At 39.8% G+C, this 15,704-nt stretch overlaps 1 long non-coding RNA gene across 1 annotated transcript in view; it reads left to right on the top strand.

Annotated features, from left to right (window-relative positions):
• LOC147584307 (uncharacterized) overlaps positions 1–13,964 on the top strand; it is a 93,176-nt gene extending 79,212 nt beyond the window's left edge. Inside the window, exon 3 of the long non-coding RNA XR_015255329.1 lies at positions 13,883–13,964. This is a non-coding gene — a long non-coding RNA (uncharacterized LOC147584307). The remainder of the gene's footprint in view (positions 1–13,882) is intronic.
• The last annotated feature ends 1,740 nt before the right edge of the window (positions 13,965–15,704 follow it).

The raw sequence follows: 15,704 nt of genomic DNA, 5'->3' as shown, positions 1-15,704 counted from the left end.
CTTTTCCTTACCAAGGTGGTAATTACATTTAAGTTTATGTAGCTCTGATGTTCGTGGGAGAGCTTTATAATTTACTCCTGGGTAGGCTCTCTCTGCAAAGCCCTTTTTCCCCCTTGGGAGAAAAAAAATTTTTTTAACTAACATCCTTGCAAATTGGATAAGTGTTGTATTACGGTGGTTTGCAACCCATTGATAGAGCCTTACATGCTTTGAACTTTAGTAACAGCATTTGAAAGAGAGATTAAAATCCCTTTAACTGGCAAGCATTCACTTTCTATAAATTCCTATTTCTAAGGCATGAAAGCATTGCATTTTGAAAGCCATGTAAGCCCAAGCAAAGCAAAATGTACCTCTACTCAAATGAGTTCATTGGTGGTCAGACCTTTCAGAAAATGACTTTTTTTGTGGCTGTCTGCAAATACCCAAAGAAGCTGGTCCTTCATTCAGCATCACAGGGTTCCTCTGCCATCATGGTAATTATACATGTTGCCAACCCAATTAAGATGGCATGGGGAAGGATGAGTATTCATTGTAGCCATTTCACTTTACAGTCAGTGGTAAATTCTGTGAGAAAACTTTATCCCACAACTTTCCCATCCTCCTGGAAGGGGGGCCCTTGGTGGTCAGCCAGAAACATACACACCTATCAATATAATTCATGCTGCTTAGGGTTCAAAACCAGATATTTCCCAAGCCAGGGCAAATTAGCCTTTGGCATTGAAACTCTAGATTATTTATCCACTCAGGCACATCTATACAATGAGAAACAATTGCCTTGAAAGGCAATAAAATGTTGCATACAGTTCCCAGGGGCTGGTCTGCCTGATGAAGCATTTAATCAACTAGGCCACAGAGCCATTTGCCTTCTGTGTATGTAGGGGAGGCAGTTAGTGAAACAGGTTGAGGATCGGGCCTGGATTTTCTCCACAGGCTCTTCAGGCAGAGTCCCAAAAGTTCATCCTCAGGCTGTTGATGGGTGTTTCCATGCTCAAGAAGTCAGCTTTGCTCTCTCAGAAAACTCAGGCCAGGAAGTTGTTCTCCAGTATTCTTCCTGAGCTTTTAGACTCATGGTTAGCACTTCTTGACAATTATTTTAAGTGCTTTAGTTTTCTTTCCCCAATAATAATGGAGGTTACACAGACGCAGGAGGATGGCATTTTTCCTCCACAGCATCTAAAGCAGTGCTTGGATGGATAATTGGTTCTTGGAAAAATACATCTTTATTGGTCTACTTCCTCATGGCTCCTCACCTAAACATTTCGTTTACTAAGCACTTACTTAGTAAATGCTGCCTTCCCTTTCTTTTGATCTAGGCCTTTCCCTCAGCCCTTTCCATTTGATGCTCCCTGACTCTGAAGTCTCCTAGGTCAGTAAATTGCTATTAAGATTTTTTCAATGTATATACTTTCATAGATGCAAAGTAACTGCATCAGAGCAACTCATTTATCTAATGGTACTTTGCATATAAGAATAAAAGGGAAAAGATCTTTTGGAACCCTAATTGTTCATTTATCTCTAGAGATGTATCTGTACAAATTATCTGGCCACCTTACTCAGGAAGCACAAGAACCTTCCTTTATGTATGTGAGTATGACAGATGCATTTATTTGAATAACATTGGCAGGCTCTACAATGAGTTCTAATACCAATCCCTGGTTCATCTTCACTGCTGAACTGTTTATAACTCATTTGGGGCCTGGGTATGCTCAGATACACTGTAGGATAATCCCATCTCTGCTGCATATTAGTTGTATGACTTTGGTCACATTATTTAACCTTGCTGCCTCAGTTTACCAGTCTATAAAATGGAAATAGCAATAATAATAGCTTATAAGGCTGTTGTGAAGATTAAATGGGTTCATACAGGTAAAGCATCATTTTTTTTTCTTCCAGATTTAGGGATGTTCTCATTTGTTCTAGTAAATTTTGTCCCATACAAGCTGAATGTAGCTGGGAGATGATACTACTTAATTTAGGATTCTTAGCACAGAGTCCTTGGCTTTTTATTACATACTTATTCAAAATACAGGCTTCAAGTAATGACTCTGTATCTCTCTCTCCAGATAATACCTTAGATTGAGAGATTCCCAGGGACGAGAACTTTACCCTAAGCTTCTTAGGTGTATTACCCACCACATGTAACATAGTATGTCACTCAGAGTAAGAGCCCCATGTTTATATTTTTGATAATTTTTTCTGTTCCTTCCTCTCCAGTTGACCAAGGCTGATTATGACATCATTGCACTCTTCCTTCTCTTCCATACCATGTAGGTTTTGCTATGCTAGAGGTTACAGAGGCTGTGAAGCATAAAGCAATGGGGGACTTAACACATCACTAAACCAAATATGTGTTCCTTGCCAGAACTCTTGATTTTTAGATGGAAGAAAGGACAGAGATAATTCTGGACAGGTTTGTGCCCTGGGTCATTTGTGGGTTGTTTGTAGATTACTTATGGGTTGGCATGCTGATAAAATTGAAAGGCAGTGAAAAATTCTCACAAACATTCAGTTGAAGCCAATATAAGAATCATCGATTTTGAGCAACTCTGGCTGCATCACTGGGGCAAATGGCCCATAAAGGTGTGCTTAATGGGACGTACTGCACTTATGTGTGAAAATATGGATGAAAAACTCGAATTCACTGGGCCAGACTCCTTCCTGCACGTTCTTATGTGGCTTTACTGTAAAATGCTTTTTTTCCCCAGCTGTTCTTCTCACCTTTGAATGCAAATTCAATAGTGAACTGGCTGCATTCTCTCCAGAACGAACTATTTTCAATGCTAGAAAACGTAGCCACAAAAGAAAACCCTTGCAGAGGAATTTCCCTCCATTGGAAAGAATCCACTCCCACTCTTTTAGGTAGTTTTTTTACTAACTCTGGAAAGTCCCTTCTCTTATTTAGTCCCTTTGGCATGGTCCCCCTATAGTTGTTTCTAGAGTTATCTTGTGATTTATTATTAACGTTATTAACTGGTTATTTCAGACAGCCTAGGCTGCAGTCCACAAGAATGAAACTTACCCTTTCTTATCCATCTACCTGCAAAAAAATCTCTCCTGGGTTTTTTTCCCCATAAGCTGTGACTTTCCTCAGCACTTTTGTTTAGTTTGATGTGTTCTGTGACCCGTGTACAAAGCATGTCTTTTTAGTTGGAAATGAGCTGGTGTTTTGGTGATCACTTACACATGTTACTGCTTTCCCTTTGTTTCTCTGCCTACTCCATTCTAAAACCCTACAAAGGAAAAGGTGAATTCTGTTTGAACCAGGTGAGAATTCAACTTTGGACTAATTTTTTTTAAAATGGGTAGGTTTTTCTAGTGAAGGGTTTTGATGTTGTTTCCTTTTGAATTTTGCTCTTTTGAATGTTTTTCTAACACCCAGATATTGTTTAAAATTAGTAGAGGGCAATTGAACTGTATGACTATAAAAACAAACTATTATCATCCAGTGAGTTCTATATATTCTTAAACACATAAAATAAAATCATAACTAGTTGCAATTAGTTGGTGACTTTTACATTTGCACTGTAATGAGAAGAATATCGTGCTATTGCCCAGCATAAATTCCTGAGGAAATCTGAGGTAAGGAAATCTTTCATTTAAATTGGTCTGGGGGTACCTCGGTGGCTCAGTTGGTTAACAGACCAACTTCAACTCAGATGACGATCGCACATTCGTGGGTTCGAGCCCCACCTTGGGCTCTGTGCTGACAGCTCAGAGCCTGGAGCCTGGAGCCTGCTTCAGATTCTGTGTCTCCCTCTATTTTTGTTCCTCCCTCATGTTCCCTCTCTCTTCTCTCTCTCTCTCCCCCAAAAATTAAAAAAAAAAATTTCAATTGGTCTGAACACTAGAGAAGGGACAGTCATATTTCAGGTCAGTCTTTGTGGTAGCTGCTGAAGAGGGCAGGAGGTTCCTTCATGATTTGGGACTGGGGCAGAGATGATTGCAGAAAGCATTGGCTCCTTAATTTCCTGAGCCTAAGAGAACCCAGGAGGGGAGGTTCCTAAAGATCTTTCATACTCATCCTAGAAGCCCTTTCTTTCCCACCAGAATTGACAAGACAGGAATGGAATTTAATTAGCATTAAATGGCAAACTGATTTTTTTTAAAACATTTATTTATTATTGAGAGACAGAGAGAGAGAGCATGAGCAGGGGAGAGGCAGAGAGAGGAGGAGACACAGAATCAGAAGCAGGCTCCAGGCTCCGAGCTGTCAGCACAGAGCCAGATGCGGGGCTCAAACTCACAAGCTGTGAGATCATGACCTGAGCTGAAGTCGGACGCTTTAACCGACTGAGCCACCCAGGTGCCCCAAACTGAATTTTTAGTTTTGGTAAGGCTGAAAGCCTTTCAGATCTCCTGGAGGTAATCACTAGGCAATTGCTCCCTCCTCACCATAGCAAGTTACTTCATCTCTCCATGCCTCAGTTTCTTCATCTTTAAAAAGCTGTAGAGCTTGCCTCTCCCACTATCTCCCACATACACAAACCAAAACTCTACCAGTCCTGCTTGTTACTCAAGGTATACAGCTTTGTATCTTCGTTGTGGGCTGTTTCTATACAACTACAGTGAAATAGAGAATTGAAAGTACTATGGAGATTTGAAGTTATGTTCAAGTTTACCTTTGGAAATATTCAGAGAATGACTATCTTTTGAATATCTATTTAAGTGCCCTACAACTAGACCCTGTGACAAAGAAATAGATGAAATATAGGTGACTCCCTGGAGCTCATTTGTTTCAAACTTCACCTGCCCCAAGTCCACTAGAGTGACTCATGCTAAAACCATCGTATCATCCTAGTTGTCAGATCCGATGGAAAGCCACGTTGATCCCATTCATATCTTAAGTGACTTCTGTGGAGCATGTGGCATTGTGAAAATTTGAGCCACTCTCTACATCCTGATTGCCTTGTTGTTTTTGTTTTTTTTTTTCTTTTTACATTGGAGAGATATTATAGAAGAGATAGGATACCAAGTTTGGAATCAGATGAGTCTAATCTTAATCCTCACTACCTGCCAGCTGGTACTCTTAGACAAGCTACTTGGCCTCTCTGTGCCTCATATTAAAAATTGAGATAATAAAACTTAACTTTATATGGTTGTTGTATTAGTTGAATTAACTGACACCCAGAGGTTAAAAAAAGCTGTCTCACATAGGTGGCATTCAGTAATTATTAGCTTAATTATTCAAATACCACTTTCCTTTGTTTTCCTCTAATTCAGATCACTGACTCATAATTTTTTTTCATGGGTACCAGTTTCTTCACTTTTCCCATAAAACCTATGTCCTCGTCTCTTCTTACTCTACACACTCATCTTACATGATCTCATTCACCCTATACTTTCACATACAATCAAGAGCTGCAACCTCCCCAAGCTGAGTCTCCAGCCAGACCTCTCTCTGGAGCTCCAAGCTCTCTCTCCAACTCCTTGCTGCAAAATTCCCTTTAGTTGTACCTTGAGTACCTCAATTGAATATGTTTACAGAGGAAGTCATCAGCCCCTTTACTAGACCTTCAACCACCAGAGGTGAGGGCATTCCATTCAAGGCAACATGGCATGGTTACCACAGTAGGGGTGCCTACTGGATGGTGACTGTCCTCCAGCTCACTTCCAGTATAGGGTGGCCACAGGTGGGCAAGGAGACTTCATCTAAGAAGGTACGTTTAGCTAAGATTTTTACACACCTTGCTTATAATTTTGGTTTCCATTCTATTGGGAATGGGAAATCACTGGAAATTTCTCATTAGAGCGGCTCCTAAAAAAAATAGTATCATATGTTTCTGCCTCTGAAGTCAGTTAGCTATTAGGCATTAATGATATCATGGATGACCTCTGTCTCTCCCTTCTATACATGTCTGTCAAGACCAATGAAAGCGCCTGCTGCTATCAGATTTTCTATGAATGGGCTGTAAAGGCCCAAGGTGTGGACATGAATACTTTCCGCCATGGAAACCTGAAGAGCAGCCAGTCTTGCTCCCTGCCTCTTTCTGAAACCTCTGCTGAAATGAGACAATGCAGTTCCAATTGCAGGACATCAGGGCAGTCCAACAGCTGCTGTTTCATGGCCAGTTATACCGCACTATCCAAAGCTGTACCTAGGAAGTTATGTTTCACAGATTTCCTGAGTTATGGTAGCAGTTTAACAGGAGTCGTCTCAATAGATAATAAGGTCTGATTGCTTCTGTGATCTGTGTAATAATGAAGCAAAAGTCCCAAGGCTAGGGCCCAGGCTGGACACTCCTGTGGGAAAACTTGACACTCCTGTGTGATTCTAGAGAGTTGGCAGCACAGGCAGATGCAGGTCAGAGAAAGCATCCCCATCCAAGACCATCATCTATCACAGTGTATTTTAACGCAGGGCAACAGAGGATCACAGCCACTATGGGGATGGAGGGCATGAACATCCACAGCCAGCAAGAGTAATTTCTGACTGGTACATGCTGAACACACAAAAAGTACTCAGGAAGAACCCTGTTATTCACACTTCGTCATTCAACAACTATTTAGCACCTACTATATACCAAACACTCTTCTAGATTCCAGCATATACCAGTGAACACACACAGAAGTCCCACGCTCATGGAATTTATATCCCATTGCACTAAGAAGGGATTTAAGACCTGAGAGAAAGTTAGGTTGGAAATTTTTATTTAGCTGTCTTACTGACATCAAATTTCATAATTATATATCTATGCTCTGGTATTAAAACTAACAAAAAAGTACACACACACATATACACACACACCTATATATGTAATATATAATTAACAACACCACTCCCCTCATGCCACATGTATTTCTACGAGTGAGAAGGTATTCTCTCAGATGGTGTCACAGTTGAAAAGAAAAGCAGATGGTGCTTCTAGAGGAGGCAGCTTGCTTGCTGAAATGTCATGGATATACAGAAATAAAAGCGAAAATGAAAGGCAAAAAAATATTCTCATTTGAATAATGAACTGTCTCATGTTTCCTCAGAGCCACACAGCTCAGATAATGAAAAGAAACACTCTCAGACCCTTTGTTCTGTGTTTATAACAAAATTCAAACCACATGTCTGTCATGTAACAAGCCACTCTGGATAATTTCTTGAAGAATAATAATCATTGTGTGATGGAACCACTTGTAAAATCCAGAAGGTACCCCAGAGAAGCTGGCACTCATAGTAAACCATCCAAGGGGTAATTTGTGGAAACAATGATACCCTGAGCATTGCAATGAACTTTAAAACAATTGCTCACACACAAAAGGAAACTAATGGCTGAGCCCGCTCTCCACCCCAGCTTCCTGTCACTGTTCATTTTTTAGTGTTCCCCATAGTGGAAGGAAGCCCTCAGGACTCATGGCAGCAGATAGTTCAAAATGATGCCTAGGAAGCTTTTATAATTATTATTATGTTAAATACATAATTTGGTTGCTTTGTTCTGTGACTATATGTGCTTATTTCAGCCTCATAATAGTCGCCAGATTCTGCTGCATGATTTGTATCCTGCAGTGAAATGCACAGACCACAAGTTTTCTTTTCTTTGCTGGCTGTTACACCAGCACTGTGCGCGCCAACAACGCCTGCCGTTATCTCTTGAGGGCTTTGTGCAGCCTAAAGTGACAAAAGGGAATTACTTTAGACAAATCAACAGAATGTAATTACAGGTAAGGAGTTTGGTTTCGCATTCTCTCAAAGTCTTTGAGGTCTGGGATGCATTTTGACTCAACAACCAATTGTACTGGTTTTAAGATCAGTTGTTTACTTAAAGCTATTACATTCAGATTTCACATGAGCCCAGAGACCCACCTGCAAAGCCTGCCCAAAGTTTAGTGTCTTCCCAACTACCTTCTGGAACAGGGAAAATCGGTCAAGAAAGATTAGGTGAGAAATATTGGAGATGTGACCTTTAGCACTTTCGGGGTTGACTAGAACCAAATTGTCAAGGCTCCCGGGACCCCAGCAATGCGGAAGAGGACCAACCATTGCATAAATCCCTCTGAGGACCTTCCCACCCTGAGCTCCCTCCTCCCAAAGCTGCTTCTGGGAACAAAGTAATTTACCTGCTGCTCAGAAACAAATCACCCTACATCTGAACAGACAGAGCAGACACTTCTTTTACGGAGAAGGTAAGATACCTTAAAAGCAACGTGGGCCTGCAAGAAAAGAGGTTTGGAAAATCGATTGTTTTCCCTTAACAGTTATTTAATTGAATAGCCAGAGGCCAATTGTTAGGATTTGAAAACAATTCAGAAGCTGTAGAAATCCTTTGATTGTAACCTCCCTTGCCCAGACTTTGGTCTTAAGAGAAAGAAAACTCACTTCAATTAGAGTCAGCAAATAATGGTTCTATTAAGTTTCTCAACAAGGGCAGATGAATCAAAGTCATCAGGAAGCAGCCACTAGCAGAGCACTGCAGTCTGACAAATCCTGATTGTAAAAATCAGGCCTCTGTCCTAGATAGTGGAAAAATCAGACAACACATTGACCAGGTGGTCACAATTAAAGTGATCAAGGAAAGGCGGATGGTCTGTGGGTGCCTCTGGGTGCAATATCCTGAGGAGCACACAACCTCACCCAGGTAGTCCTCTGACAGGATACGCATAAACTGAATCCAATCATGGAGAAACAGCAGGGAAAAAAAAAAAGGAGCATTATATTTAAAAGGGAGGAATGAGGCAGGAAGCTCCAAAATGGAATTGTGGTTAAAGTCAATAAAAGGCTGAGGCACTTTTCCCAACTCAAATAAATTAAAGAGACATGAAGGAGTACCTGAGTGGCTGGTCGGTTGAGCGTCCGACTTCGGCTCAGGTAATGATCTGGAGGTTCATGGGTTCAAGCCTCATGTTGGCTGTGTGCTGACAGCTCGGAGCCTGGAGCCTGGTTCCTATTCTGTGTCTCCCTCTCTCTCTGTCCCTCCCCTGCTTGTGCGCACTCTCTCTCTCTCAAAAATAAATAAACATTAAAAAAAACTTTAATTGGACACGAAAACCAAATACAACATGTGATCTTAGACTGGATCCTGTATGGAGGGGGAAATGCTGTAAAGATCATTATTGGGTTAATTGGAAAAATTGAAATATTAGAGATTGAAGTATTCAATGTTAAATGCCTTGAAGTTGATAACTGCACTGTGGTTACATAAGAGAATGTCCTTGTTCTCAGGAGATATGCACGAAAGTATTTAGAAGTAAAAAGATATATATACAGATATGGGGCATATATACACATACACAGAGGGGGGTTGGTGGGAGGGAGGAAAAGAGAAAGGAAAAGTAACGGGGGCAAATATGACCCATAGGGGAATCTTGGTAAAGCATATAAGGATATATTTTGTACTATTCATGCAGCTCCATTGTAAGTTTCAAATGATTTCTAAAAAAATAGCTGTTTTTTTTTTTAAAGCTTTTAGGATGTATCCCAAGGTGTTCTTTAATAGGAGGCAAATTATGATTTCTATATATTCTATTTTAGAATCTTCACAGATTAGGGGCGATTAAATGATAAAGGAGAATATATATGGCATCCAGCACCAACTGAAACCTATATAAAAGGTTAAATGAGCCTATTTTATGATCATGATCTTTGGCTAAGAAAGTATTTGAAAGACACTTACTAAATTTTAAAAAGTGAAATCAATAATTCTAAAATAGAGTGTTTAGTAAACGTAAATCAGTTTCTAAACTTAAAAAAATCAGGCTTCCTTCAACATCTTGTCCAAGATAGGCAATCTCTCTGGGCCCTCGTTCCATTGAAGTAAAATGGAAATAATACTCCTTGAGCTTTTTCTAAGGCTACTTATATGGGATAATATATATATATATATATATATCTATCTCAGCAGGACACTTTTCACTGGAAGTGAAAACAAACTCAAGCTGGTTTAGATAGTAAAGGGATGTACTGTCTCAGAAAAGAAGGTATTCCAGGACAGGACGTTGTCTCAGAATAAATATGCTGACCTTACTCTTCTCCCTCCTTTCCGTGTCCTGCTGATGTTCCCCCATTAGTTAGAGCCAACTGGAAGCCAGAGGGAAGAGCGGCCACTTACACATTCATACAAATCAGCCTTTCAGAGCAGAGAGCAGGTCAAGAAAGGTAGATGATAGATATGGGAATCTGCCACAGAGTAGTTCAGGTCTGATTGATTGGTTTAATGGCTCAGTGACTTCAAGGATCTAGATCCTTACATTAATTGGCTGTGCACAGCTTTGCTTCCTTCCCCCAAAATGGAAAAACAAAAACAAAAACACTTTGCTTTCAATCTGATGGTCCACTTTATGTCTTATGCCTAGCCTTAATCTAATGACCCCTTGGGTGAGTGCAGTGCTCTGATTAGCTTACACCTGTGCTCCAGAATCCTTCCAAGACAAGGGAATGAGATTAGGTGATGGGATTACACTGTTTAAAAACCATTCCTTTGTTGCTGCACAAAGGAAGGGTTTACAATGCAAGTTGTAAAGTTAACTTAAGTGTCCTCTGTAAATGTGAAGCATTTGCCACAATTCCTGGCACTGAGTTGGTGCTTACTAATTTTTTCCCCCTCCATTTAGCATGGCTCTCTGCAAAGCTGTGTTCTTGCCACTGAACATCCTGGGTATGAAAATGTAATATATGATTTCTCTTTTCAGAGAGTTTACAATCCACATGTACGAGATGAGGGATACTAACATACTAACCAAAAAATACATAACCTAAAAATATCAGTACAAGGTGGTATGTTAAGTACCCAACTAGGGACACTGATTTGGGGCATTTAGAATAGTGATTTCCAAGACATGGTCTCTTGTTGATGGGTGGAGAGAGTAAATAATTATAAGGGTTTGGGAATCTAAATGTTCATCAAGCATTAACCATAGGCTTTAGTCTGTAAAGGCAATGAATAACACAGAGTATAATAAATATACACCCTGAGCGCATGCACATTTGTTGGTGGTAAAACAGCCTCCAGCAAAGAGACTTCCTTTGCAGATGGACTGGGTGGTCCAGCACCCCTTAGTCCCTGCCATGTATAATCATAAGCCAAAATTTCCATCAATCAGCCCAGAAGCAAGAGCGTGGCAGCTGTCCCCTCCAGCTATTTGCTCTGGGCCATCCATGAGTAGTCGTGTTACATCCTGGGCTCCACGTCCGGGAATAAGTTCCTACAGAAGTGCTAAGTACTCTTGGGGAGCCATCCCCCACTACCTCGATCTCCCCAAGGCAGGTCTGAGTGACTGGTGAGCAAGCCTGTCTTGGGAAGTCCAGTCTCCCACTTATGGCCACACTGTTGGCATCCCCAGATAACTCACAATCTCCTCAAGCCTCTAGCAGCATGATTACCTGTGTGACCTGGCTGGGGAAGTCACAGGAAGCAGCCTGGCAGTCAGTGGGGCAAAGGGAACAGCTGGGGGTCTGCTCCTGAGCCACAGCCACCAGCCACCATCCTGGTGTGGCATTAGACACATCAGAGTCTTTGATTAAGCCGGCTGCAGTGAGCAGAGAAGTAGTCAGGTTCTTTTTATATTGAAACACCAAAAAGGAAGCCAAGGGTACCCCACTGTTACTATTCAAGTCACCCTGGAGCTTTTCTGATACAACCACCAAAAGTAAAGTAGTAACATTAAAGATAAATTAATAAACTAAAACTATATCACTGGTATTTGTAAAATGTTAGGTACAAATTGAAGTATTACTAAATTCATTGTTGCTTTTGCTATTATGTATTTCACTCAAAACTAATATTAAACGGACAGCCATTGTTACAATACATCACTGAAATGCTTTTTATGTTTTTGAGATATCAAACTAGAAAAAGTTAAGAACCTCTGATTTTGGAGTTTTTAAACTGGAAATGATCACTACTCCTTTAACCCTCCCCACCCCGGCAGGTGTTCCTTATGTTTTTTTGAGATTCATTTAGGCAACAATAGTCCCCACCTAGCCTGGGGGGATTTGTTCTAAGGCCCCTAGTGAATGGCTGCAAACCACAGATAGTACTAAAGCTTATATATACTCTGTTTTTTCCTATACCTGCATGATAAAGTTTAATGTATAAATTAGACACAATAAGAGATGAACAACAAAAACTAATGATAAAATAGAACAATTATATCAATATACTGTAATAAAAGTGATGTGAATGTGGTCTCTCAGTCTCAAAATAACTTATTGTACTGGGGACACCTGTGTGGCTCAGTCGGTTAAGGATCTGACTCTTGATTTTGGCTCAGGTCATGATTTCATGGTTTGTGAGATTGAGCCCTGTGTCAGGCTCTGGGATAACAGTGTGGAACCTGCTAGGAATTCTGTCTCTCCTGCTCTCTCCAGATGCCTCTCCCCTGCCTGCTCTGTCTCTCTCAAAATAAATAAACTTAAAAATAACTTATTGTGCTGTACTCACCCTTCTTCTTGTGATGATGGGAGATGATAAAATGCCTGAATGGTGATGAGATGAAGTAAGGTTAATGACGTAGGCATCATGATGTAGCATTAGGCTATTATTGACCTTCTGAGAACATGTTAGAAAGAGGATCATGTGTTTCAGAACCACAGTTGTGCATGGATAATTTAAACCATGGCTAAGGGAATACTGTGACACTTCATTCTCATGCTGCTGCTCTACGTACTGTGCACCTTCTACTGGAACTTATATTTTAAAAAGTACTCAGGAAAGGGAAAGATGACCCCTGGAACAGAGTCTTTCTCAGAAGCTTGTGCTGCCAGATCCTCCCTGCTCAGCTTCCAGTGAGAATACTGGCCTGAGCCTCAGAGCATCCACTCTTCTCTCTGGAACACAAAAGCACTATATCAAAACTCTTGGGTTAAAGACACATCTTACCAAGGTGCAAGTTTCCACTAACAAATCAAGAACTGTATGTGTGAATTTTCTGAGGAAGAACATCTATTTTCCCTCATTTCCCACTCTCAAGAGAACAAGGTGATGTTTTTCCTATAAAGACAATATTCTCTTTCTTTTATTCTCTTGAGGGGATTTGGAATTTGACTTTTTCCAAATTCTAACTCTTGTCACTTAATAATCACATGACCTCAAGCCATATTTTACCCATCTGTAAAAATGGCACACACACACACACACACACATATATGTAAAATGAAGGATAGATATTTATCTTTATACCATCAAATACGCATATTTGGTATTCAGTAAACTACTGAATGAGCAAAAGAAGAATAAATAAATAAATTCCTAAATATCTATGTTCCAATCAAGCTAGACCATTATCTTCTTTAAAGCTATAGAAATAAAACCTTGAGTTGCAAATATAGTTGGAGTGGTCTTGGATGATGTGGAGAAGACACTCTCTTAGACTGGAAACCTCCAGTTATTCCATTGTTGATACATGTTTCAAAGAATTTATCACACAGACCCAAGAGGATATGTACAAGGATGTCCATTGCAGCATTATATACGGTGGCAGAGAGACCAAGCAGCCTGGGTATCTAGCACTGTGACAATGTGGTATATACACATCAGGGGTGTAACTGTTAGCAGGGGTGGATCCAATATATGCATAGCAATATTAATATATCTTAAGGCTATGGTGCTTAAGGGCAAAAGGCAAAACATACACAAATTTATATACAGGCGCACAAAACAACAATACTCATCTTGCAAGAAAACTGCCAACAAAAGAGTCACAATAAAAGCATTAGAGAGATTGACTATGGGATGGAAAGAAATGACTAACAGGAAAGACGATAAAGGGGAATGGAGAAAGAAGGAAGAGAGGAAAGAGGAAAGAAGATACATTGCTTGAAACAATGATTATTATGTTTCATGAAGTGAACTTAAAGGTATAAGTAATTGTCCATTCTGCAATGAGGTCAGAAAAGAAGAAATAAAGAAATAGGAAGTAAGCCTGTGTGAAGTAGTTCTCAAACTTTTTTCTGCCCCCACAGAGTTCCAGTATACTTCTGTCAGGACGCTGATTCTCCAGAGACTACAGGGGAGGAGTGGAGGAAGATGGCAGGTCACCCATGTCTGAAGGTACATATTTAATCTATTTAAACAGAGCTAAGTCTTTCCTTGTGTTGAGTTCAGATGCTTTTTTAAATAAACTGATTGTTGTTGCCTAAGTTTAAGGCTGTGAACCATCCAAGTAAGCAGTCATGGAAGCCATTGCCTTTCATTTTTTTACTTCCTTTTATAGAAGGCAAGGTGAAAAGGGGTGAAAATAAGGTTTATTATGGAGATGTTACAAAAACAATTTACCATTCCTTTTCACACAAAAGTAAAAAGTGATTGCAAGACATTAGTTTGTGCTGATACTTCTTGGGTATTTCAAACCACCTGACACTGGCAATAAACATTAGTTGAACTGGTACCTGTTATAATTACACATATTGCTATATGTCATTTCTTCTTCCATAGAACAGATGGCAACTCTCCAGAAACTTTTGGTCTGTTAATACGCTAATATTCTTCACTAGAGAGGAGGATGAATTGTTGGGGTTTTTGTCCCCTCCCTTTCCTTTGAAATTATTTTCCATGTTTTTCATGGAACTTGGTAATATTCCAAAATTTTTCTAATCTAACATTGCAAGTTATCAGAACAGATTTTCTTACCCAGAATTTTTTTGACACTACACCTTTAATATCTGTTCTGCATAAATCCTTCTTTTCTTTTTGTATTATTTCTTTTGTTTCTTGAGAGTCTTTTTTGTCATTTTCAGATCTATTGAGTTATCTCCAATTTTATAGACTTTCTTAAAGTAGCTTCAAAATCCTACTTCCAGAAAAATTAAATCAGCAAAATCTTTTTGATAATTTCCTTCAAGTTATTTGCTTGGGGTTTGTGACTCACTAATTTGAAAAACTCCTAAAAAGATGGGTATTAGGACTTTGAGAAGGATTAATTTTTCTGCCTGAACTGGTTAGTAAATTCAAGTCAATGCAACCACTGAATTCTGATAACAAGTTTAAAGATTATGGGATTGTTTTGTTCTTTTTATAATACTGAGTGGCTGTCTTACCAAATTTACCAAAATACAGGGGTTTTATTTGTTTTGTTATGATTTCACTTCATTCTTGTCCATAATCATGTAACAACTACATGAAACTTAAAAGGGAAGCTTAAAATTAAACAATAATAGCAACTCAATAGGTGAAGGAGTCCCTTCTTCATGTAAACAGCTTATAAACTTTCCGTGCTCACAAGGTGGCCCCATTGTCTTCTTTGTCTATTAGCATCACCTACACAAAAATACCACCCTGCATGTGCTCCATAATCTGTCTACATCATAGTGGCCTCCATATCTGAAGACAACCCTCCATATGGTTTCTGTGGAGTGTCGGATTTGAGGATGTGAATAGAAACATACTTGTCTGAAAAGATGGAGAGTAAGGGCTGCTTACGGTATATTACAATAAGAGGTCAATTCATTGTTCTTATTTTGTTCTGTGGTTTTTTGGTTGGTAGTTAGTCTTCACGCGCAGTGTAGTGTGCTCTAGGTATCTCTGGCTATTGGCTCTGGGAGGGTGATTTACAGCCCTGCTACCCAGTGTGGTGTGGGGACCAGCATCACAGGCATCTGTGGTTGTTTGTCAAACATGTGGATCTCAGGCTCTAGTCGGCTCTTGAGCAGGATCTCCAGATAATTTGTGCACACGTGAAAGCTGGAGAAGTGCTCTTCTTAGTGATGATCTGACTGGCTTCTTCTGTTTCTAACATGACTTTAGTTTCCGGGACGAATTTTCTTTTTGTTTGTTTGTTTAAAATGA

Source organism: Puma concolor, chromosome A1, assembly GCF_028749965.1.
Source record: "Puma concolor isolate L17-30 chromosome A1, mPumCon1.1.hap2, whole genome shotgun sequence".
Lineage (NCBI taxonomy): Eukaryota > Metazoa > Chordata > Mammalia > Carnivora > Felidae > Puma > Puma concolor.
This window is presented reverse-complemented; position numbering and strand designations above follow the sequence as displayed.